The sequence below is a fragment of the Chinchilla lanigera genome, unplaced genomic scaffold (assembly GCF_000276665.1).
Source record: "Chinchilla lanigera isolate Chin_1 unplaced genomic scaffold, ChiLan1.0 scaffold00008, whole genome shotgun sequence".
In the NCBI taxonomy this organism is placed as follows: Eukaryota; Metazoa; Chordata; class Mammalia; order Rodentia; family Chinchillidae; genus Chinchilla; species Chinchilla lanigera.
The window spans coordinates 3,983,857-4,008,922 of record NW_004955409.1 but is presented as its reverse complement, the minus strand read 5'-3'; the positions used below and the strand labels follow the sequence as shown (position 1 = coordinate 4,008,922).

The window sequence follows — 25,066 nt, the reverse complement described above, 5'->3', positions numbered from 1 at the left end:
TAAAAGTTGTCTTTTTTAAAGGGAGAGATTACACGACTGTCAAGAAAGTAAATAATGATATTAAGGGAAGTTATATACTCCTGCCTTACCATAAGGAAGAGAAAAAAAAAAAAAAAAAAGAAAAACTTATTGATCTGCTTATGAGCACTGAAATAAAACAATGAAACAGCTGACCAAATTGATTTCTGCAACTGTCTTAACTATACAAAACATATCATTTCAGCACCTAGGATTCTTCCGTTACTCTGATCTTAAAACTCCATGACAATATAGCTGTGCAGTAGACTAACCCAGCTGGATACTCAGGAATGAGTGGTTCCTGATGGAGGCTGCGCTGCCCCCTAGAGGGCCTTTTGTGTATCTATGGAGGCATTTTAGGGATTTACCGGCAAACTCTACTGCAGGGTTTAAGTGACAGACTGCTGAATGCCAACTGATTTATGTGGATTTTATGTACAGGTGCGACCTTCCCACCAATTCACTACGTCATCTAGTACCACCTGCTTGAGTATTTACAGAGCTTAACACAAATTCTATTATACATCGCTTCCCTTCTATTTCTCCTTTGTATTACAAGACATAAATCATGCAAGTAGGAAATATCAGCTATGATTTTTCTCTCCACATTAACAGAAAGGGCAATATATTATACAATGGTACAAATGGATCTAATAAGATCGGTAATCAGTGAAAGAAACTACACGAGATCAAGCAACACCCAAATCAAAGATGTTCTAACTTTCTAAGACAACTGGTAATACTTTAACAAAAAATATCAATACACAGCAACCACTTCTGATTCTCACTGGAAGGAGCCATACACATCAGAGTGGAATAATTCTGACTATTCAGGGAACTCAATTTTTGCATTCAAACAACGTATCTGACCTGCAACCCCACAGCTACAGACCTGGTCCCCAGCTGACCCCACTCAATGTCTATATACTGAATCCTTGAGGATACAGTACTAGACTTAAAGAGCATCATTTAAAGGGTTAGTGATTAAAAACCCTCCAATAAAGTGAAGAAATATAATTTCACTCACCAAATTTTAAAGAGTGTTAAAAATGCTGAAAATATGCTTGTGGCACCTTCAGGCCATCTGTTAACACTTCTTTCTCACTGAAGAGAAGACAAGCCATGAAACACCACTAGAATGAGTTTTACCCTGAATTTCCCTGCCACCTCTAAAATGCTTATCACAACCTGACACAGAGCATTATTTGGGGGGGGGGTACCAGTAATCGAATTCAGGACCTTGCATTTGCCAGGCAGGCGCTTGTGCCACTGAGCTGTATCCCCGGCCCCTCATTATTTTTAATCCAATTAAAATGCATTTTAGTAAGAGCTCTACAGAGAAACTTCAAATTACAGTAGCAACACAAGTTCTATACGTGCAGAGAGCCATCTAGTGGTAGCAGGAGTTATCACCAATAACTCCACTTCGAAGCTCATGCGAGGCCGGCAGTGTGCACTGGATATGAAAATGCTGTATTGAACTGTAATGTACTAAATCCATGGAAATGGTCACTAGTACTCTTATTAAACAAGAATATGAGTAAACACAAAACTTTAGCCTACTGTGACATACGAGTAATGATTGATTTACCCTGAATTTTTAGAATGAACTTGCTGTATTACTTTTGTGCTCAACAAGTATTATTACAAATTCAACCAAGTTTTATCAAGCAATTTGACCTCAAAAGCCTTTAAGATATTTATACTCTGATGTAGCAATTCTATTCCTATAAATCTGTAAGTATTTGAAACAAATATATTCATAGCCTTGTTGTTTTAAATAGAGAAAACCAGAAATGCCTGCCTTTGTTACTTTTCTCACTGGTAAGACAAAGTGCCCAACATCCAGAGTTAAAGGCAGGAAAGTTTATTTAGTTCACAGTTAGTAAAGCTTTCAGTCCATAATCGGCTGGCTCCAAGGCACAGTGGCTTAGCAGAGAACAGCTCATAGTGCGCAGCAGACAGCAAGAGCAAGCAAGCAAGAGGCCTTAACAGCTTCTTTCTGCCCTTTTCTCTTATCCAGGCTACTTAGGGCAGGTAGCTCTCATTACCCTTAAACCTAGTGCCCTGGAGCCAAGCACTGCACCATGAATTAATCCCAGTGCACACACTAGACTCAGCCACCTCTGAAAATGCCCCACTTACAACTGCATGAGGATTTGGGAGGACATCCAAACACAAGCCGTAACAATCCCCCATACAAGAATGGTTAAAGGCAATTAAGACGTTATAACGAAGTACTGTAGTCTAATTTTTTTAATATGTGAAACTGAGTATATCCAAGAGTAGAAGGTAGTATAATAAATTCGCTGAGCCACCAACTCAAGTATCATCAATTTATGGCCGATCCACTTGCCACCCTTACATACTATTTTGAATTATTAGACAACATATCATTTTAACTGTAAATATTTTAGTATAGATCTCTAAAAGATAAAAGTATCTTTTAAACATATTTATTTTAAAATATTTACAAATACTGTAACAGCTTAAGAATCAGGACTCTACATATTCATCATGACCTTAGCTATGTTAAAAAATGTAATGAAAAATATCTGGAAACATATAGCACAGTAACAAAAATAATAAAATTTCCCCTTTTATAACTCCTCTATTTTCTAAGTTTTCCATAGAGCACATGTTAAACATGTAATTAAAAACAAACTATCTAAAAGCTTTCCACCAAAATTAAAGTTAATAAATCTTTAATGTAAAAAACTCAGATGCTGAATAGCAGTTTTAAATAGTAAAATAAGGTAAATGTGACTCCAAGGTAAAATTTAACATATTATACTCATGTGTATGTAGCAAACTACTCTTGGGCATTAGAATTAAACTGTCTACATTCTCATAAGAAACCAGCTGTTGAAGGCCAGGGATGTGCTCAGTGGTACTTGATGACTGGCTGTGAGGCCCTGGGTCTGAACAGGGAGGGAGGAGGACAGGAAGCAGGGAGAGAGGCAGGGAAGAGTCAGTTCAATAATAACAAACAAGTCTGTAACATCTTGACAAATCTTATTATCACTACTATCTCATTTAACCCAAAGGGCCCTAAGATCATCACTGCCTCTATTTTGCAAAGCAAGGGCAAGTGAAAACTAAAAATGTTTACCAAAGAACAGTCATTTTGATCAGAAGATAAGATCAGCATTTTTAACCCTTCCTCTTCTTGGGTCCTAAATCAGAGAACACAGGGAACCTGCCGGGATAGAAAGGAGGCTGTCCCCACATGGTTTAAGCTCGTCTCCCTGTGTGATCCCACTGAAGGGTGAAAAGCATCATTTCAAATCAGGTATATTTGGGCTTTCTAATCCTGACTTTATCCGGTGGATTTTCTTCCTGTTTGTTTTTTAACTAAAAAGTGATCTCCCATACATTCTTAAAAAGAAAAAAAAAAAAAAAAAAAAACCACTGGTGCTCGCCAAATCCAGGAGTGAAGCACAAAGCTGCAGCAAGGGCTTCAGGAAGTCAGGGTGCAACCGAAAAAGGATGGAAGAGATCTATCCATCTCTGGGATCAGTGCAGAGAGAGCCCTCCCAAGACCGCTGCTGTGCCCAGACCTGGAAAGATTCTCAGAAAAGGAAAAAAATCCTTCTTATGTACATGTATAGGTAGATAACATTTCCTTTGTTGTAGACACGAGTAGCTAAAACTAATAGTTCTAGAGTTGTAATAACCACTCAATACTAATGCAAGCAAATTTTTCAGTGTAACACTAGAGAAAGAAGAGGGAAGAAAAATACTCATACTAGTGGTTTACAGAGCCCAAGTGTCATCTTCATAAGCAAAGTCAAAAGATAGCTAAAATGGGAAAGAAATCAAGATGAAGTATAATCTTGTTATTTAGAAATATGGAAGGAAATACTAGGAAAAAGTGTTACGATTCAAAGAGTTGAAAGTTTTATAAATCTGATGAAGAGGGCTGGGGATGTAGCTCAGCGGCATAAGCACTGGCCTGACAAGTCTGAGGTCATGAGTTCGATTCCCGGTACAAAAAAAAAAAAATCTGATGAAGAATCAGAGTAGCTGAAAAATTTATAAACAGATTTATAAAAGACTTAGAGGGTTTGGAGTGAGCTGAAAATGACACAAAAGATCATGGGTCTTTGTCATAAGCCTGCATTTCTTTAAGTACTTTTTGTAAAAATAGGAGTAAACAAGTATGCGCTCACTATATATAACAAATGTAGTTCAGTCATATCTTACCTTCTGTGTATTATGTGTAGTGTGCATTCTTCTACATCTTTCCACATGTATAAAAACACAGCTTTTTTTTTTTTAATTATTTGGGTTTTTTTGGAGTTTTGGGGGATACCAGGAATTGAAATCCTGACTTCACGCTTGTCAGGTAGATACTGTACCCCGGGCTATATCCCCAGCCCAGTCTCTTAGAAAACAAAAACACAAGAAAAGGCATCATACCATTCTATTTTGCAACGTGCTTGTTTTCAGTGAACATGAATCCCCTTGTTTTATCAGAGAGCTCCTCTTGTGTCAGACAGATCTCAACATTTTTCTTACTGGCATGGGCTGCACAGGATGACAGAATAATGGCCCCCCAAAGACGTCACAGTATGACAGAATAATGGCCCCCCAAAGACGTCTACTCTAGAACTTGTGACTACGCTACTCGACAGGGTGGCAAGGACCGTGGGTGTGATTAAATGAAAGGTCTCAAGAAGAGCAGCCCAGCTCGCCCAGGTGGGCGGTACGCAGCCTCAAGCTTCCTTACCGTGAAGGGAGAAGTCGGCCCCAGAGCCGGACCCCACATGTCAAAGCCCGGGGTCCTGTGAAGTCGCTCACAGAGCTCTCCGGTCTTCAGCTAACTCCGGACTGGGGCCTAGGAACTGCTACCACCACATGCAACGACCCTCACCTCACACCTTCTTGGTGTCCTTTTAAAAAAGCCATTCTCTCCCCTGAGCATGTGGGAGAAGTCAGTCCTGGCTTCTCTCATAGCACCTCTTCCAGCACCCTGAAAGCCTGCTCGAAATCATGCGTGCTCCTCGGAGGGAACCTTCCCTTCTCTGGCGCCTGCCCACCCTGTGTGGAGCACGGGCCCCTCTTACCACAACTCCCCAATTGTGAAATGGTGAGAATGCCCAACATTACACATGTGTAAAAGATACCACTCACACGCTTTACACGTACACAAACTAAGACGCTTACACACATTAACTAGTTCAATCCTGAAACACTGTAAAATAGCAATCATGCTTACCACCACTTACAGATACTGGAGACAGACAGGGAGGGCCACACTGCCCACTGGTGCTATGAACCACGACACTTGGCTCCAGAATCCATGGGACAATCAATAAAGTCCAAACATTCTAGTTTTACTGTAAACTAAGCTGACACTTCCATAGATTCTAGGAATTACCACAATTAATGGAATGCTTACTCAGTCCCTAAGTCAGCCTGCTTTAACGGAATACCTTATCACCCAACAAGGGTGGAACCTGCCTGAACCTCTTTCTACTGGCAGTTATTTAAATGATACATCTAGCACCCCAAAAAGCTGAGGTCAATTCTGCTCTGAATCAAAAGGGCAGAAGATAATAAATCTAGATACTTGTTTCACCTGGCGCCTCAGTTACTTTCAGACCTAAGCTAGTACAACCCAGACAAGGCCAGGCAGGAAGTCAGGCCTTATCTAGTAAACAGCAATACGACCATGAAGCAAAAAAAAAAAAAAGATCAGCTTGGGGCACACCCCATAACAAAGTGATCGAAGGTTTCTAGAGCTGAGTGTCCCACACAGGAGCCAGGCGCATGAATTCAGAAATGCCCTAGATTTTGAAGACTTAGCACAAGGAAGAATGTGAACTATCATTAATAGGCTTTAACATAGTGATTACTTGTTTGAAACAGTATTATTTTGACGCCCATCAACCTGTGAATAGACAAGCAAGATTGGTTTTTTAATATGGTGGAGTACTACTCTGCCATAAACAGGACAAACTTGACACATTTCTAGGTCAGTAGACGCATCTTGAGACCATACTCTACGTGAAATCAGGCACATGTTTAAATATTGCAGTTTCTCTGGTGTGCGAAACCGAAAGTGTAAATAAGGACCAGAATGTATAACAGATGTTAGGGAATAAGAAGACAACGTTCAAATGGGAAGAGGAACAAGGGAAGGGGGAGGGGAAAAGGAAGGAAGGGAAGAGAAAAGAATAGAAGGGAAAAAATGGAAACCAAGCTTCGTAAGTAAGTAGGGGAAGAGGGATTGAAGGGAGGGGAGGAGATTGGGGGAAAAAAAGAACCAAGATATACACACACACAAATCCCCTACAATGTATGTTATCATTATGTGTATCTAAAATGTACCAATAAAATGAATTTTTAAAAAAGCAACAAAATTACCAAATTAGTATTTTGAACATATGAGGTTTAAAAATAAATATTAAAATTAACTTCAGGTTATTTTTTAATGTAGCTACTAGAAATGTTGAAGTGTTGTTTACGGCCAGGTGTCTTGGCACACATCTGTAATCCCAGCACTCAGGAGGCTGGGGCAGGAGGATCACTGCCAGTTCCAGGCCAGCCTGGGCTACAAATTGAGTTTAAGGCCAGTCTGAACTGCACAGTGAAACCCTATGTCAAAAAGCAATCAATCAATCAATCAATCAATAAATGTTTTATGTACTTTTCTGTTGGACAGAGGCATCATAGAATCATTAGTCAAAACAGTCTAAAGGCACCAACTGTACCCCACCCAACTACTACTTTACTTTCAATCACACATGTTTATCCAGGAGAAGAGTACAAGCAGAGGAGGAAGATAAAGCAGGAGCCTGTCAGGGAGGCATAACTTACCTGCTCCTTACACAGTGAAGCCAGTCAATCGCTGGCTGTCGTAAGTAGCAACGGTAGAGCATCAATATCCTGCCAACGAAAGAACACACATGCTGTGATCCTTTCTCACCAAGATTTCTCACATTCCTCCCACCGCTAGTCTTACACACTCATCACCTCACACCTCAAACATCACAACAGCCTCTCAGCTGACTGAACTCTAGTTTCTCCAGCCAGCAGCCAGGCAATGCCCCTACAATAGGATTACATTCAATCAGAGTGTCTGTGTGTGTCTGTAGGAGGCACTGCACAGTACTAGGCCTCCAGGAATTCATCACTCTCAAGAACGACTCACCCACCAACACCCAGCAGGGTTAAAGACGCCCCACCCTCTGACCCCAGGGTTCCTCTGCTAGAAGATACCCCATTTCTGTATTCTTTAACACACGCACAGAGAGAAAACATGTACATTTGCAGACACATGATCTATAAAATGGATAAACCTACAAATAACCTAAATGTCCATCAACATGGTATTTTAAATTTTATTATATAAATTTCAGAGAACTGTGTGTATATGGATATGCACGTGATACATAAAACACCTATACACCATCGCCAACATTGTAAATTTAAAACTGGTCATTTTCATCCTACTCCTTTATGAAAAATGCACAATGTCTCTCACGTACTCCACCCATTTTCTCCCCATGACTGTGATTTGTTGATGCAAATGGCTGGTTCATCTGTATCTCGCTGTTGCGGTTATGTCTGGCTGTCTCCCCAAGGCCTCATGCAGTCATGGGGGGTGGATTTTCCCGGGTGGCTGAGTTTGTGACTGATTCAGGGTCCAATGCTGGGATTAAAGGTGGGAGTGCTATGCTGGCCCAAGGGCGGATAACCGCAATCCCCCCTCGAGCACGCGCTCTCTCCTCTCCTCTCTCACTCTCCTTGATTTTGCTGGCTGCTCCTGTGCCACGCCACCCTGCCTCGGAGCCAGCTGACTATGGACTGAAACCTCCACACACTGTGAGCTAAATGAACCTTTCCTCCTTTAACTTTGGGTGTTGTTGGGTATTTTGTCTCAGCAACGAGAATAGTAACTAAGACACGCACATTCTGAATTTTTCTGACTGTTCTCTCACCTAATATTGACTATCTTTCCCTTTGTATGTGTGTGTGGTGGTGGTAGGGATCAACTCTAAGGCCTCTTCCACACTAGGTCTGTACCCTACCACTGAACTCTACACACACCCCAGCCCTAATTTCTTTATTTCACATATCTTATTTTATTTTAATGTACGTTATTTATGTTGTGGTGCTCCTCGTTGAACCGGCGAGCTTGTACACACACGTTAGGCATGTGCTCCATCACAGAGCTGCACCACCTGCCCTCTCTCATAACTTGCAAACTGCAAGTAAACATGAAAAGCTTGATTAAATTCAGATTAAAAATTGGTCCTGGCGCCCCACACCTGTACTCCCAGCACTCAGGAGGCTGACACAGGAAAGATCACCAGGAGTTCAAGGCTAACCGAGGCTACACAGTGACACACTGCAACAAAAAAACCAAAACATATATATTTTAAATAATGAATTCATGTTGAGATTTACAGTCAGAACTGAACATTACTAGATTTTCTTTTTGCTTAGCTAGCTTCTTTGGTTTTATGCTTGCATCTCTACTGGTTCCTAACAGCAGAAAGACTCACTTGGCTTTATCCTACACTCTATATCAAATGGTGCCCAGAAAAAGTGCCAGTATTACAACTAGCAAGAAAACAAGTAAATGAAGTTTGAAATTTCTTTGCAGCTTTTTCTGTGCAACTCAAGTCACTCAGAATACTGCTTCTCCATGTTTAGGTAACTATATATTTGTATTTTTACCTAGATTCACGTGCTTGTTTGCACTCAATCTGTTTTTTAATTTATTTCATTGTAAATTTAAAGAGTATACACTCAAGCTAAACAAACAGAAATCTTTATCCCCTTCATTTCCTTCACTCTATTGCCCTCACCCTCCACCACAGAACAATAATGAGCTTTGCTTTGTCTTTTTGGTTTTTTCATTGCAACATAAACAAACTAGTACACTGGACCTATTCTCCACCCTAATTCCTACCCCCAAAAGCACACTATATATGCACTGTTCTGTACGGTACTTTTTCTCTCCCTACTACTGCATACCTGCTGTCCCAGCTTCTTGTGCAGCTAGGCTATGGTCACATGACCTCCAACCCAACAAGTAAGCATCTGCACTAAACTCTAACTTAGAAGCCAGCATACACACTGCTGGTAGAGCATAGAAACCATCGCGGCAAGAGCCAAAGATTCTAACTACAACCATGTGACAAATTTCTTTTCTGCTAAATTAACCAGAGATGGTTTTTGCTGCTTAAAACTAAGGACTGTGATCAACCTAGGCAATCTGAGGAGCTGTAACAGCAAGTGAACAGGCCCTGAGCCACAGGGAAGAGGGGCAACAGGACACAGTGATGGAAATGTGAACGGGATGTAAATGTGACGGGATCATCTTATACAGCCATACAGGCAGCTAGCACCGAACCAAACTGTAGTGTCTTTGCTAGGAAGCCACGAGAATGTTTTGTTGCTGTTATGGTTTTTTCTTTTTTTTAAGGGGTTTTTTTTTTTTTTTTGAGATGAGGTTCATTATATAGTTCAGGCTGGACTTGAACTCACTATGCAGCCCAGGCTGGCATCTACCTCACAGCAATCCTCCTGCCTCAGCCTGCCCAGTGCTGGGATTACAGGCCCATGCCACCACACCCAGCCCCATCAGAATGCTTTAAACAGGAGTGTTGTGACACTTTTATAAAGCTATCCTTGTTATTATACGATCAATCGACACACAAGGGAGGTAGGAACTGGCTGGTGTATACACTACAGGCAACAACTGAGGCAGGGACACTCGCGAGGAGATTATCCCAGGCAAGAGCTGAGGGCACTCAGGCTAAAAGGACATCTGTGTGGCCATCTACATCTTTCACCTTCAATCCTGATAACTAGGTTTAAATCTAATACAGTATTTTATGCTTTCAACTTGGCCACTGATCTATTTTTCTGTCTTTTCTGGCTTTCCTTTATATAGGGTCTACTTCCTCTACTGATTTGGAAGTTAAGACACTGTTTTTGCTCTTTTATTGGCTCTGCATGAGAAGTCTAAAGTTAATCAAAATTTTTTTTTCTCAAAAAAAAAAAAAAAACCTTATGGATTTCTAAAAGATCTACACAACACATCAACCAAATGAAATGTATAGATAGACCTTGTTTAGATTCCAATTTGAAGAAACCAAATGAAAAATCTTAAATCTTTTTTGAGATAATTTGTGATATATGAACACTGCCTATATAGGTAATAGTATTAAGGAACTGTTGCAGATTTTTTTCTAGATATAATATTGGTATTCTAGTTTAAGTTCTTGAGATTAAAGAAAACAAGAATTTATAGGTGAAATATCATGATACATTCATCTCCTCTGTCAGAGTCTTGTTTTTTCATCTAGGAGACACTTCTCAAGGTTAAGGCAATCCATTTCCATTTCCCAAGTACCTCTCACCTTCCCTACTTTTTACTTACACTTCATTCCTGCCATCTCGCACCAACCCCATTCTGCCCTAGATGTAACCCTTAGAAACGCACCGTCCAGTCTGGTACGCAGAGTCAGGGTATTCAGAAGCCAGCTCCGCTCACCCATCACACTAGCCGCGTTCCGAGCGCTCAAGAGCCCTCTGCGGCTCATGACAACACTGGACAGCACAGAGATCAAGAACACTGTGCTGTAAATTATCCTTCACGGGTGAGACGCTAGTGACATGCTGTTTTCATCTAAACATATCTTTATCTCCTCACCAGTCTTTAAATGCAACTTTACTAGATACAAAACACTAGATTGGCAGGAGGTATTCTGCATTTCATACTGCAGGAACCAATTCACTGTCTTCTTGTGCTGCTGAGAAGTCATCTGTTAGTCAAATTTCCACTCCTCTGATGGGTACCTTCTTTTTCTCCAGCTACTTTTAAAAATTTTCTCTATGTTACTGATTTTCTGTGGTTTTACTGTGATATGTCTAAGTGTGGGTTTATTTTTATCTTAATTGGAATGGTTGGGATTCTTGAACTCTGATTCTTTCATTGGTTTGGGGAAGTATCAGTCACCATCTCCTCTTTTTGTGTGTGGTTTTTTTTTTGTTTTGTTTTGTTTTGTTTTTTTTTGGTCTTTTTTGAGACAGGGTCTCTCTATGCAATCCAGGCTGGCCTCGAATTCACAACAATCCTCCTGCCTCAGCCTTCCAAGTGCTGGGATTGCAGGTGTGTGCTACCACGGCCAGCCACCATCTCCTCATTCTGTCCTGCAATTCCAATTAAGATCTCACTCTGTCCCCATATCTCTTACCCTGTGTTATGTATTTTCCATGTTTTGGCTTCTAAGCTATACTCTCCATAATTTTATCTGTTCTATATTATTCTAGTTTGATAACTCCGTGTCCAATTTGTTAGAAATTGGTCACTAAATTTCTGAGTTACTGTTTTTTTAAAAATTTTCAGATGTATTTGGTTTTTTCAAGTCTACAATGCCACCTTTTAAAGTTTCCTCTCCTGCCTTCCAGGGTGCTACTGAATAATGACAAATATCCCCTGGGGGCAAAATCATTCCTAGTTAAAAGCCACAACACCATGTACTTCTTGGATTGAAGTGCTATTGCTATCCTTTCACACTACTGGACACATCAAAAATACCTGAGGTAAGAGCCGCACAAACTGACCCTGGCCCAGCCCAACTCAGCATTTCGTTTCCTGAAGCTCCAGAGGACTTGAGTACTGAGGGGAGAGCACAGGCCGGAAGCGGGGAGAGCAGGAGTCTGCACCATCTCTCACCTTCACACTCGCAGGTGTCACTATCCGTATCTGTTCTGCTTCGCCTGGTGCCAGGGCCAGGGAGCAAACCCTAGAGTCTCACATTTGAGTGTTCTGAGCTCCTCCAGCCAGTTTGTAAGCAGTTTTTTCCTTCTGGCACTGAGGACTGAACCCAGGGCCTCATGCCTGCTAGGCAAGCTACCACTGAGCTCCTATTTCTCAAATAAGGTATAGGGGCTGGGGATTTAGCTCAGTGGCATAGCGCCTGCCTGGCAAGCGCAAGGTCGTGAGTTCAGTTCCCGGTACCGGGGGGAAAAAAAAAAACAGAATCAAATAAGGTATGAATTTATCTGATATATCTTCTATTTTTCAATAGCATTCCCTTTGTGCACACCAGTGTCCCTATTACAACTGTACAATGATAACGTTACTGTTCTTCGTGAAACCTAGGATATAAATATGTATAATCCTAAGGTTAAAAAAACTTACTCATGATTACTTTTATGGTTAAGATACATTCAAGAGTTCCATGTCTAAAGATCATAAATTATTTTTTCAATTTTAAATTTGTTTAAGATTATCAATTACTTCAACACACATTAAACTAGAAAGGATTTGTCAAGTAGCATGTTCAAACTGTCCCACACAGGCACTAAAATCTTATTTCCTGATAATGCTTTCACCCTTTTCTATCCCCAGTTTAGAAATCTGGGTGCTGTCCTCAAACTCCTCCCTCACAGTTAGTGGTGGAGCTTGTTTGTGTGCTGCGCCCTCCCATCTAGTTCAAAGGTTGAAATCTTCACATCAAGGAGACAGACTCAGAGGCAGGCCTTTGGGAGGTAATTAGGTCAGGTGGGCTGTGTGCCTCCATGAATGGAGTTAAAAGAGGTCTCAGAGGAGGGCAAGCTAGCGCACACCTGCAATCCCAGCACTTGGGAGGCTGAGGCAGGAGGATTGCCATGGGTTTGTGGCCAGCCCGGACTACACAGTAAGTTCGAGGTCAGCCCAAACTACACAATGAGACCCTGTCTCAAAAAAACAGAGCTAACCACGATCATAAGTGTAGACCATATCCTTTGATGTGTGTACATATAAATGTGCCCCACCCTTGAAATACACTATTCTGGGGTCTTCCCCCTTATTTACAAAAATGCTGTCATACCTTACACATTGCTCGGTAGTCTACCACTATCTGTGTAACTTACTCATGTTATTCCCAGTATGAATACCCTATTGTGGTCATTTTCCTAATGATGACCATTTTTGTTCCTTGTTTGTCTCTCACTATTACAAGCAATACTACAATAGCCACACTTGCACATGCCTCCTTTTGCACAGAATCGAGTGGTCCTTTAGCGCTGCAAATGAACACACATGCTACGAACAAGCACCTCAGATTAACTGGGGCCACCAAACTGCACACACCAGTTACACCCACCTGACCAGCCAGACCAACTATACACCTGCAGAAGCGCATAATACTGTTTCCTCACAATACAGTCAATCCTAGTATTACCAAGCTTTTTACTTTTCCATGATGGGTGGAAAATGTTTACTGCTTGCTTTAATCCAGTGTGCAAGTTACTAGTGAGACTGCGTCTTTATCAAATGTTTGTTGCCCCTTATGTTCCTCTTCTGAAACCTCCTGGTCATATTCTTTACCTGTTTTCCCATTTCACTGTCTGTCTAAGAGTGCATGGTGTATACTTTTGGTTTATTACATATGCTGCAAATATTCCTTCCAGTCTCTTAAATTTAGATATTCTGAACACTGAAACAAAGTTTAAACATCTTTCTAAAATAAGGACAAAATCATGGGTTCCAATCACCATTATAATGAACCATATATATATTTAATTCGAAGTAAAGAATCATCTAAATAGTTGGCCACTCACCATTCTACATACATAAACGTATGCCCAAGAAACAACCAAAAAACAACCGGAAATATAGGGAATCTCCTATTTCCTCAGTTGGTCTTGGTTCTCAAATGCTTCTCCTTATAGTGAGAGTTTAATGTTTAAGAAGTTTTATTTTGTTTGACAGAACACAGCGCCATCTAGGGTACACCTGAGGACAGTGATGTATCTCATTATTAGATGAAAAACTGGTTACTTTGGACTTATTTCCAGATGGTAACTTTACTTTCCATGTGGCCAACTTCATACAATTCTGAATATACACTGTTTTCACCAAACACGCACAACTATTATTGAAAATGGTAACTCCAAGGTACCACAGACCTTGGGTGTGACCTGTGCCTCCCTGCAGGCTCATCATCTCCCCTTCCCCCTTGGGTTTACTCTAGTAATAGTTATTCTGACGCACCCTTAAGGGCTGTTCTACCTCATGATACCACTCTTTTATATGTTGTTTTGCCTGAAAATTCTTTACTCCAGTTTACATGACCAAATATTACTCTTCTCCCTCCAAAACCCAGTTCAGGCATTATCTTCTCCAAAGTTTCCCTTCATCACTCCCAAAATTAAGCACCTCTCTGTTCTCACTGTACCCTACCCATACTTCCATTACTAGATGGAGTCCATCATGTCACAATGACTTATAATATAGCTTGTATTTGGAATAATAAAAGCTCTCCTTTCCCATACATCAGCCTCAGGAGTCAGGCAGGATTTAGCTTATTCTCACATGTACTGTGTTATCTAGAAGTTTCCACACACAACTCTAGGAATGTTTACTAGGGTAGACAAGCCCACTCTTTCCACATTACCACTATAAACTTTGGTACATGTGTTGCCGAAGCACACATATTACAAACTTTAAAAAAATTGTAGTCACAATTTTTAAACAAAAATATATCTTAAAAAAATTTACCTCATGAAAAAATATATTATCTGATTTAAAAATGGGCAAATGACCTGAAAAAGCATTTCTCAAAAGACAATAACAAGTGACCAACAATTATATGGAACAGTTCAGCATCACTAATAATCAAGGAAATGCATACCAAATCCACAATGAGGTATCACCCTAACCCAGTAAGAATGGCTATTATCAAAAGCACAAAAAAATACAGATGCTGGCAAGCATGAGAAAGGGGAACTCTCACATGCTGCTAGTGAGAATGTAAATTAACACAGCCACTATGGAAAACAGTAGACAGGTTCCTTAAAAACTGGAAACAAAACTATCATATGATCCAGCAGTCACACTGCTGCATAGTATACAGCCAAAAGGAATGAAATCAGCGTGCAAGACAGCTGTGCTCACACTTACTGCACCCCTCAACAGCCAAGACTCGGATCAACCCAGATGACCGCCTCTGGACCAATGGGTCAAGAAAACCTGGTGTATGTGTGTTACAGAACGTTATTCGCTCAAGAAAGAGAATGAAATGCTCTTCCTTGGAGCAACATGCACGCGACTGGAGCACATCACATCAAGTGAAAAATTCAGGCACGAAAAGGCAGATACCACATATTCTCCCGTATAGGCAGAAGCCAAGGTTCACCTCAACAAAGCGAAGATTCACAGTGGTTTGCAGAGCCTGAGAAGGGTGTGCAGAAGGCAAGGGTAGAGAGAGGACAGTTAGTGGGTACAGAGGTACAGCTGGACAGGAAGAGTAACTCCTCATGCTCTATAGCACAGTAGGTTAACCACTGTTGACAACAGTTAAATGAATATTTCCAAATACAGTGGTACCTCGTTTCATGAACTTAATTCTTCCCATGACTCTGGTCACAAAGCAAAGTGATCATGAACCAAATCAAATTTCCCCATAAGGTCAACACTGAACTTAACCAGTGAATTTGATCTGGTTCTCAACCAACTTGGTTTAAGACCAGAATTGTGGGAAGAATTAAATTAGTCAACCAAGGTACCACTGCAGCTAGCACTGAGGTGACAGATATGCCAGCTACCCTGATCTAATCATTACAAATTGTATACAAGTGCTGAAACATACTGTTCCACATAAATAGATACAATTACTATCTAATAATGTTTCTACAGTTCAGTGGTTCTTTTAAGCGAAAATATAGCTGAGCTCTAACCCAGCAGTAGACTGTAAAATCATTTTAGTGGTTAAGGCCAACATTTAAATATGAACATGTGTCAAAGGCAACTATCATATATATACAGTAACACACATAATAAGTATGTAACATACTGCTGTGGGTTACAATACAAAAATAATTTGAAGGTGGGAACATAGCTCAGTGGGTCGAGTATCTGCATAGCATGCACACGGCCCTGGGTTCAATCCCTGCACAAAAAAAAGCAAGCCACTTTTACAGTAGCTATTTGGGTTCAAAGGTTTAAATTAACAAGATGAAGCAGTCAATGGCTTTGCATGTGAAGCCTCTCTGGCTCCCGCTACTTCTCGCAGCCCATGCACCCCCCCCCCCACGGTCACTCTACTGTGGCCACGTGAGGCTTAGCAATTTTTCTACGAAGCGAAACAAGGACCCACCATAGGCTCTTCCAGGGTCCCTCGACCTAGAAAAGCCCTGTCCTTACTTAGGCAAGGGCGCGGCACTCCCTCTCACAGGACCCCAGAGAGCAGCCCCCCTCAGCAGCCACACCCCACCACTCTGGCCTTTTATGCAGTTCTGCTCCTCTTCAGGTGCTCAGGACTACCCCGTGTACTTCTGTTTACTGTGTCCTCCCCCAAATGTCAGCCCTAAGAAAACGGGATTTCGTCCTGATTTGTCCAGTGCTCCAACGGTGCCTGGCACAGGGCAAACCCTCCCGGACGGCTTAGGAAGCAAGGAAAAGCAGCCACACAGGAGCTGGAGGGAGCACGGCAGGGCGCGGCATGGAGGACACACCAACTCAGTACTGTCACGAAGGAGGGGATGAGGCGGGAGAGGCAGGGTGTAACATAAAAGGTCGGCAAGCCAGAAAGTAGGGTTCGGACTTTATCCTACTGCGAGAATTCAAAGTTCTGAGCAAATGAAGATCCACTCAAACATTATCCAGCCCCGGTCCAGTTCATTTTGCTCCCCGCAGTGGTGAGTGCAAAGGTCAACAGCGCATGCTCTCTCCTTGGGCTTTCCGTTTGGCAGCAAGAGGTTCAAAAGCTTCTGAAAAGTCACCCTGGCAGCCACACACAGGACAGACGCAAGTAGGAGAACACAAAGTTAGAGAACCTATGCCTGATCGGGGGATGTAAGCAGCACGCATCACAGACAAGTCCACCATTTAAATGTGCTGACAATCGAACAGAAAAACCAGAGGATCAGTAGGCTAGGTAATAAATCCAAAGGGGACAGGAACTCCTTGAGCCTTCCGGTCAAAATGCACAACAAGCCTCCTGAGCTACAAACCTGGAGAACACACTTGGGAGTCATCAGAGCATAACACACTGCAAGAGAGGAAACACAGGCCAAGGCCAGAGGACCAGCTAGTGTACTGGCCACTGTAACAACACTGGTGACAGGGTCGTGAACCAGTAATCGCAAAGAGAAGAGAGCCTGGCAGACAGGGAAACCGGAACGGCACACTCACACGAACGCCTTGTAACAGCCAATGCTAATGTGGGAGTGCATGTGCGTGTGCTAAACACAATGATGAATCACTACTGACAGAGTCCTCTGAAGCAATGGTCTGAATAATCCCAAACTGCGGCTACGTTAGGAAAGCAGCAGTAGACAGCTATGAGCAGCAGTTGTAACTTCTTGTAATTCCTGAAAAAAGGAGACGCAGAGAGAACAGCAGTTCATTTCAAAGTTGACAGCTCCCCTCCATAGAAGTTCCCACATTTGAAGGTAGGGACGAAGAAACCATTTTCGGTAACAGGGGAGGTGACAAGAGAGGGAAAGGTAAATGGGTCAGCTTAATCCCTTTTCAGTTAGTTTACAAAACAAGATGACAGAACTGAGATTTGTCATGGTAAAAATTGAAAAAAACAAAAACGTGTAAGCTTACATCCTGTACTTTTTCAGTAGCAGAAGTCAATGGCATCTCCTCGAGAGTTAAAAAGGAAGACAAATTCTGAGACATTTGAAAAATATTAATAAAATGGATAGCAGGGCCCATTTGGGACTGTTCAGAATAAACTTGTAACGGCCAAGATAGCAAAATTATTCAACTGTCTCCACACGCATGCTGTGACTCGTGAGAAAGGAAATCAATGTAAGACCTAACAGGAGCCCAGCAATATGCAAGTGGCTAATGGCCAAGTTCAGGCTACATCTAAGACACAGAGGAGTAAGCTAAGCATTTTGACCTATTTGAGCTGCATAAACAAAATACCATAAACTAGGTGATAGTGGCACAGTGGCACACACCTGTAATCCCAGCGCTTGGGAAGTCAAGGAAGGAGGATTGCCACAAGTTCAAGGCCAGCCTGGCTACAAAACGAGCCCATCTCAAAGTTCAAAACAAAGTAGGTGGCTTATAAGCAAGAGAAACGTACTTCTTACAGTTCCAAAGGCTAAAAAGGCCAAGATTAAGGTGAGGTTAGAGTTGGATTCTGGGAAGGAAGGGCCAGCTTCTACACAAGCCTTTTTGGCAAGACCAGGAAGGGTGCAGGAGCAGAGGAGGCTAGTGCGGCTTTCCCCCTGGGAGCCCGCCCTGCTTTCTCCAGGGTGTTCTTTTATCTTGCTTTTCATCTCTCATTTGGCCCAAGCTCTCTCTACAGAGCAAGTTTCTCAATCTTCACTCCTTTTTCAAATAAGCTTTGCCTCAGCTTTCTGTTCTTCTCACTGAGGGTGGGCTAGCTGTCCAGTCACTTCCCTAAGGGCAGCCACCCAACTCCTGCAGGCGCTGCCCTCCCCCAAACCTCTCCCCAGTCAGCTCTGCAATCTGTTTCCTCTGCCGCGATGCGGGGTCAGCGGACAGACACAGAAGGACACAGGTCACATCCGGAAGGGGCTGCACATCCAAAAGCTTTAGCGTGATCGCAACTGACCTGGTGCCCAGACCTAGCCTGCAAATGGCTCCACAGCCTGGAAGGGGCAAGCACCATGTTACGGATGCTACAGAATGGAGAGGCCCTAAGATGGTCCTGACGGCCCCACCCGCCTCCTTGGAGGAACGCTGCTGCAGTAACCCAGGAGAGGGTATCGAGCCTCCAAGTCTGGGACACAAGTTCACTCACCAGGTTAGAGGAACCCCTAAGCTTCTCCTAGGGGAAGAAAGACATTATGGAATAGAATCACAGTATCTGTGGGTATAGCATATTTTTAAACAACAGAATCACAGAAGCAGTGGGTTTAAAATATTTTTTAATCAGAGGAAGAATAAGTGGGCACTTCCATTATTTTAAGTTCTTAATCTACCATGCACTACACAAAGGTACATAATACCATAAATGATGTTCTAATATGAAAATAAAATGGGACTCAAACTTGAATAAATGTTCTACATGTTTCTTATCTGCAATGCTAAAAACTAAAAAAAAAAAAACAACCCTGAGCCTCAAAATCATTCATTTGGTAGTAAAACCTTACCTCTACTGACATGAAGCTTTTCAGAGTCTGTCCCCTTTAGCCCAACTGTTCATACACTCTACTGCAGACATAATAACCACTGAAGAAGGGTACTACACTGCGCCCAGCCCATTCTTTTATTTTTTCTTTGAGTCAGGGTCTCACCAGTCAGTAAGTTGCCCACGCTGGACTCAAACTTTCCATCCTCCTGTTTCAACCTCTCAGAGTGCTGGGATTATAGGTACGTAGTACACCCAGCTCCAAAAAAATTAATTCTGAAATTATTAGACCTCAAGGATTTTGAATAGTGGACTGTGATCCTACTGCAACAATTAGTGGCACTTACTGAACTAATAACTATGTGTCAAGCAGTTACATTACTTCACACACCATGTACTAATGCATTAATCCTTCCCATCAGAAGATAAGCATTACAATAATCCTCATTTTCCAGAGGAGAAAACTAAGGCACAATGAGATTAAGTCAACTGCCTAATATCATATATAGTAACTGGGATTAATAAAATATTTAAAATATTACATACGAGGTTAAAAAAAACAGCAACTGCTAATTATGGTAAGGGGATAGTAGGAGTCACTGATATTTTTCTCTATTCAATTAAGATACACTTTTTTTTTTTGAGGTTAACAGCAGAATTTATTGAGGCCAAGAAAGCTTCTGTCCGAGAGAGATGGAAGGGGGCCCAAGTGGGTTGCCCAACATGTACTTCTAAAATGTAAGGAATCAAACTTTAAAAAAAAAATTTCCTGCACTTAGAAATTCTCCTTTATATGCAATACTCAAATCCACTTACATAAACTGCATAGTGTAATACCCAAATTCATCAGCTTCCATGAGTATCTTTAATTTTGTATAGTTCACAATTTGATATGTATTCTTTATCAAACTACACCCTGGATTAAATCTACTTTTTCACTTACATGTACCAAGACACCTCTTCATGTCTACATTCTTCTAACTTCACCGCTTTAATGGAAGGTTTAGTGAAGAAGCACCCCCATTTAGGGGTGCACCCTAACAGTCACTGGCAAACATTCAGGTGTTTACAAACTTAGGACAGCGATCAGGAGTGCTGGCTCTTGCCACACTGCCTGGATTCAAGTCCTAGCTTCCTCATTTCTTTACGCCACAGTACTGCCTTTTGAAAAATGGGCCAACTACCTACCTACTTCGTAAGGACGCTACAGGGCTTACAAGTATAAACCAGTTCTCTGGTTGGTTGGTTGTTCTGGTGTGTGTGTATATGCATGTGAGTGTGTCCAAGGTCTAATGCATGCTAAGCTCTGCCACACGGGAGCTGCAGCTCCCATCCAACATACAGCTCTATTACCAACAGTACTACAATCGACACACTTCACCTACACCTTTACTACACTAAGACAAATTCTTTTCACTGGAAATGTCCATTTCAGAAGGCATGTCCTTTATTTATTTACTTTTTTGAGACAGGGTCTCCCTGTGTAGTCCAGGCTGTCCTCAAATTCTCGGCAATCCTCCTGCCACTGCCTCCCAAGTGTTGGGATTACAGGTGTGTGCCACCATGCCCAGCAAGAAGGTACATCCATTTTTAAGCCAAATTACAATGTATCTTAAAACTCTTCATCAAAGAACCCACTCACCTAATACTCATTTCTCAGCAGGGTATGGAGGCACATGCTTGTAATCCCAGCACTTAGTAGGCTGAGGCAGGAGGATTATAAACTCAAGGCCAGCCTGGACTACATAGTGAGACCTTGCGTTAAAAACAAAAGCTATACTGTTCTCTATCGAAGAAGGTGAAAATTAGGATCCAATTAAGCTCAACTGTTTCAACTAGTTTTGGTCTTCCTCTCAACACCTGCAATCCTAGACATATTCTACAAAATCTCGGTTTGTAAGGAGCCCAAGAACACCTCACCCACATCCTCCTTCCACACATCAGCTCTTCTACCCCAGAATCCCCAACCTGGTCACTCATTAGGGAACCGGGAAAGCCTACCGCCCACAACAATCCATTTCACTTTTGCAATTTAAAGGAAATTTCTCTCAGAACACTACTGAAATCTGCTTCCAACTTCTAACCCTTTGATGGCGTCTCTTTCTGGTCAGATTCAACCTGTCCTTCTGACAGATCCACAAATAAAGTTGCTGTCACTTCTTACAGGGGCTCCTCTCCTCTAGGCCAAACACCCCTCATTTGCACTTCTCCCACAGCCAAGGTCCCTGCGTGTGCTCTATAGTTTGGTGATGTTTAAACCTGGCGTCTATGACCTTGGGAACGTCAACAAAGGAGGCCCAGGTCCTTCCCTACTGAAGTGTGTGCCTCTGTTTTTATTTCTGCTGTGTTGCTTTAAATAATCTACAGGTGGCCGTAATATAATATCAGGTTTGGGGAGATACAAAGTCCCCCGCTGGATAGGATGCTGATACAGTATTGCTGGCATAACACAGCCGGTACAAAGTGAAGTGGGCCCAAAACTTACGGTACATGCGGGCCTACCACTTAACCTTTTTACTTTCAGAAAAATGGTACAGTAGTGTAAGTTGACTAATATTAACATTAAAATCATCAAGTCTTTTTGTACATTTCCTAATGCACAAGCTCCCAGTTAAAAAGTAAGAGAACTAGGGCTAAGAGTTTTAAATTTCTACATCTGAATCGGTCAGTGGCCCTGCATATGAGTTTATCTGTACTGGAGAAATCATTTCAAGCCTAGGCCTACACCTCTACACTCCTGTCATGGATGTAGTCAGCCCAAATAAAGGTTAACTATCCCTGCAAAGACTGAACTGACAGCGGAGCACCAGAGCACTGCAGTGTCAACACTGAGGATATACAGAGGTCCTAACACTAATTTCATCTGGCACCAGACATACCTTTTAGTATGAGGATTGGGGGAGGGGCACTTCATCCCACCCCTCCCCAAAAAATCCTTCAAAAGAGTTACATACAGTACAATGCTATTACTGCCCCAAGAAGATACATTCATGCTACAGCAACGTGATCACTTGATGGAAAACCAAGGCCAAAGGAGTAATACTCATTTAAAAACTAAGTTGTCAGTAGGATAACTGTAGTTTATAATTTATTATATACATTATAAAAAATGAGAAGAATTCAAAGAAATGCTAATTACCTTCATTTGAACATTTCACACTGATACATGCATAGAATTACCATGCTGGACCAGAAAAACATGCCCAACTATCTGTCAACTTAAAAATAAAAGGGAGGGGCTGGGGATTTAGCTCAGCGACAAAAGCGCCTGCCTGGCAAGCGCAAGGTCGTGAGTTCGGTTCCCGGTACCCGAGAAAACCAAAAAATAAAAATTAAAAAAAAATAAAATAAATAAAAGGGAAACCAACTAGGCAGGCTCCACAAGCCTAGCTACTCAGGAAGCTAGGTAAGAGTTCTGCAAGTTCAAAGCCAGCCTGGGCAAGTTCACCAGATCCTGTCTCAAAATAAAACTTAAAAGGGCTGGGCAGGGCAGCAGCTCAGTAGGAGAGGGCTTGCTTACACTGACCATGCGAGAGGTCCTGCTTCTCTCCCCAGTACCACAAAATAGAAAAGAAAAATGAAACCAAGCTATCTTAAAGTCAAACATCTTGTCTGGGTTTCTTCAATGCGAGCCAAGTGAGAGAAAAAGAGATGGACGCCACCAGTCAGCGCATCTGCACTTAGCTACTTCCTGCAAAGCGGAACTTGCAAAGGGGAACTAGACAAGGGTCTCACACACTCTCAAAAATGAATTCATGATTATTCAAAATACTATTAAGCAGCCAGGTCTGGTAGCACACACCTGTAATCCCAGCACTTAGGAGGCTGAGACAGGAGAAGTCCAAATTTGAGGCCATCCTGTGTTACATAAGCAAGGTCAAGGCCAGCCTGAGCTACATAGTGAGACCCTGCCTCAAAAACCCCCACAAAATACCATGAAGCAGCCCAGGCTTGGGGAATATGGCTGTACTTCTAGTTACAAAGGAGGCTGAGAAAGCAGAAGCCCAAGTTTGAGGCCAGCTGAGGCAACTTTGCAAAACCACTGTCTCAAAATAAAATGGGCTGGCTGGCGATGTAGCTCAGTGTGAAGCTTGGGTTCAACCCGCAGTACCGTACGGGGGAAAAAAAAATTCTAAATTCCTAATAACATGTTTGCTTTACCTATTAAAAGGTTGGGGCAGGGAGGGGTTGCACAAACTAAAATCAAGTAAAGTTAACCAAGATCCGATCTATTTTCACACAAACAGCAACATTAAAAATACACCTGGCTTTTTCTAACAATTACATGAAGAATGACCAGATGCTTCCTGTTGATGGAACAGGAGAGAACTACCAACTGACAGATCCCGACGAGAGTTCACAGAAACAACTGGAAACTTTTGGCCTCCTTTCAAAACTATTCAATCGAAGAATGATCTTAAAAGTTGACACACTGTGGTGAATTGTCACCCACCCAGGAAACCCTGATTCTTCCAGATGTAAGAACTCTGCACTACTCCAAGGGTTTCACTGCAGGATTTTTCTATAGTTCTCATAGTGCTTTGATTACATTCACACACACATTTTCACAAGCACACCTAACACGGAACCCATGCTTCGTGTACAACATTAAAGATATGCATTGAAACTAAAAGTTTAATCACTTAAGAGTATTTCTCAACATTCCTGACTCTCCACAATCATAGATTATGTAATCTTTATCTATGGAAGGTATTGTTTATGCACCTAAATCCCAATTTTTTTTTCAGTACTGGGAACTGAACAAAGGGCCTTCACACTGAGCTATGCCCCCCAGCCCTTTTCAAAAAAATTTTTTTTGAGACAAGGTTTCATCAAGTTGCTAAACTGCCCAGGTTGGGCTGGAGCTTGTGATCAACTGCCTCAGGTCCCCAAGAGGGCTGCTATTACAGGCATGCACCACACCTGGCCTAAATCCCAAGTTTTTAAAAGAAGAGCCCAAGGAAAATGTATAGTAATCATTCTTCTTATCTGTACTTTTGAAGCAAGTCTTGCATAATGCCCCGACTTGACCTACATGGTGAAAGCAGGGAATGACATAGTTGTACATTAAAACAAAAAGTATGAGGGTACCCGTGTTTTCCAGAGGTTACATGCTCTGATACCACAGGACACCAATGCAGAAGTTGATTTGAGAATCTGTCTTCTATTAAACCTGGCATTCAAAAGATTTGCAGAAATAAAAAACAATGCCACTCTTGTCTGTCATTCATATTCACATGCGTTGGATTTTTGGTTTGTGAAAAAATACTTAGAGAAGGAAAAGAGATAAAGGGGTCTTTAGATTCCTTAAATTCAAAGTCTGTGCCTTAAGTGGAAACGTCAGAATCTGTCAGTAAGAAATTTAAACCGCGGGGAGTGGTGGCGCTAGCCTATAATCTCAGCATTTGGGAGGCTGAGGCAGGAGGATCACCTAGAGGTAAGGGTCCAGCCTGGGCTCCATAGTGGGTTCAAGGCCAGCCTGTAGTGCAATAGGGGACCCTGTCTCAAAACAAAAGAACAACAACAAAAGAAATTTAAACCAAAACTGGAGTGGCAACCACGCCTATAATCCCAGCACTCCAAAGGCTGGGGCAGGAGGATTACAAATTCGAGGACAGGCTGGATTGAACAAGAATTTGCCTCACAGAGAGAAAACAAAAAAACTTAAACAAAGCTCGTGGACCCTAATGAGATAAACTACGTGCAGATGAGAATTTCTCCCCACTGCCAACAAAATAACTTAGGGGGCATTTTCAACTATGAGGTGACAAAACTGCTTTGTAAGGACCGCTAACAGAAGTCCGTCAAATCTGTTTTCCCACGAAACAATACATTTTGTAAAAAAAACTTTCCAGAAAATAACTTGCCTGACTTGAGCCCGCAAAGCAGAGTCCAAGGACAAAACTTAAAAACTCTCTGCACGGCGCGCGGCCCGCTTCGGCAGCCCCGCGGCCCGGCCCCGACCCCGACCCCGA

The 25,066-nt window shown here is 42.0% G+C and overlaps 1 protein-coding gene across 1 annotated transcript in view; it reads right to left on the bottom strand.

Moving 5' to 3' along the window:
* Gabpb1 (GA binding protein transcription factor, beta subunit 1) overlaps nt 1-25,066 on the bottom strand; it is a gene marked incomplete at its 5' end in the record, with an annotated part of 52,577 nt that extends 27,511 nt beyond the window's left edge. Inside the window, 2 exon segments of the mRNA XM_013510293.1 lie at nt 6,844-6,912; nt 24,959-25,066.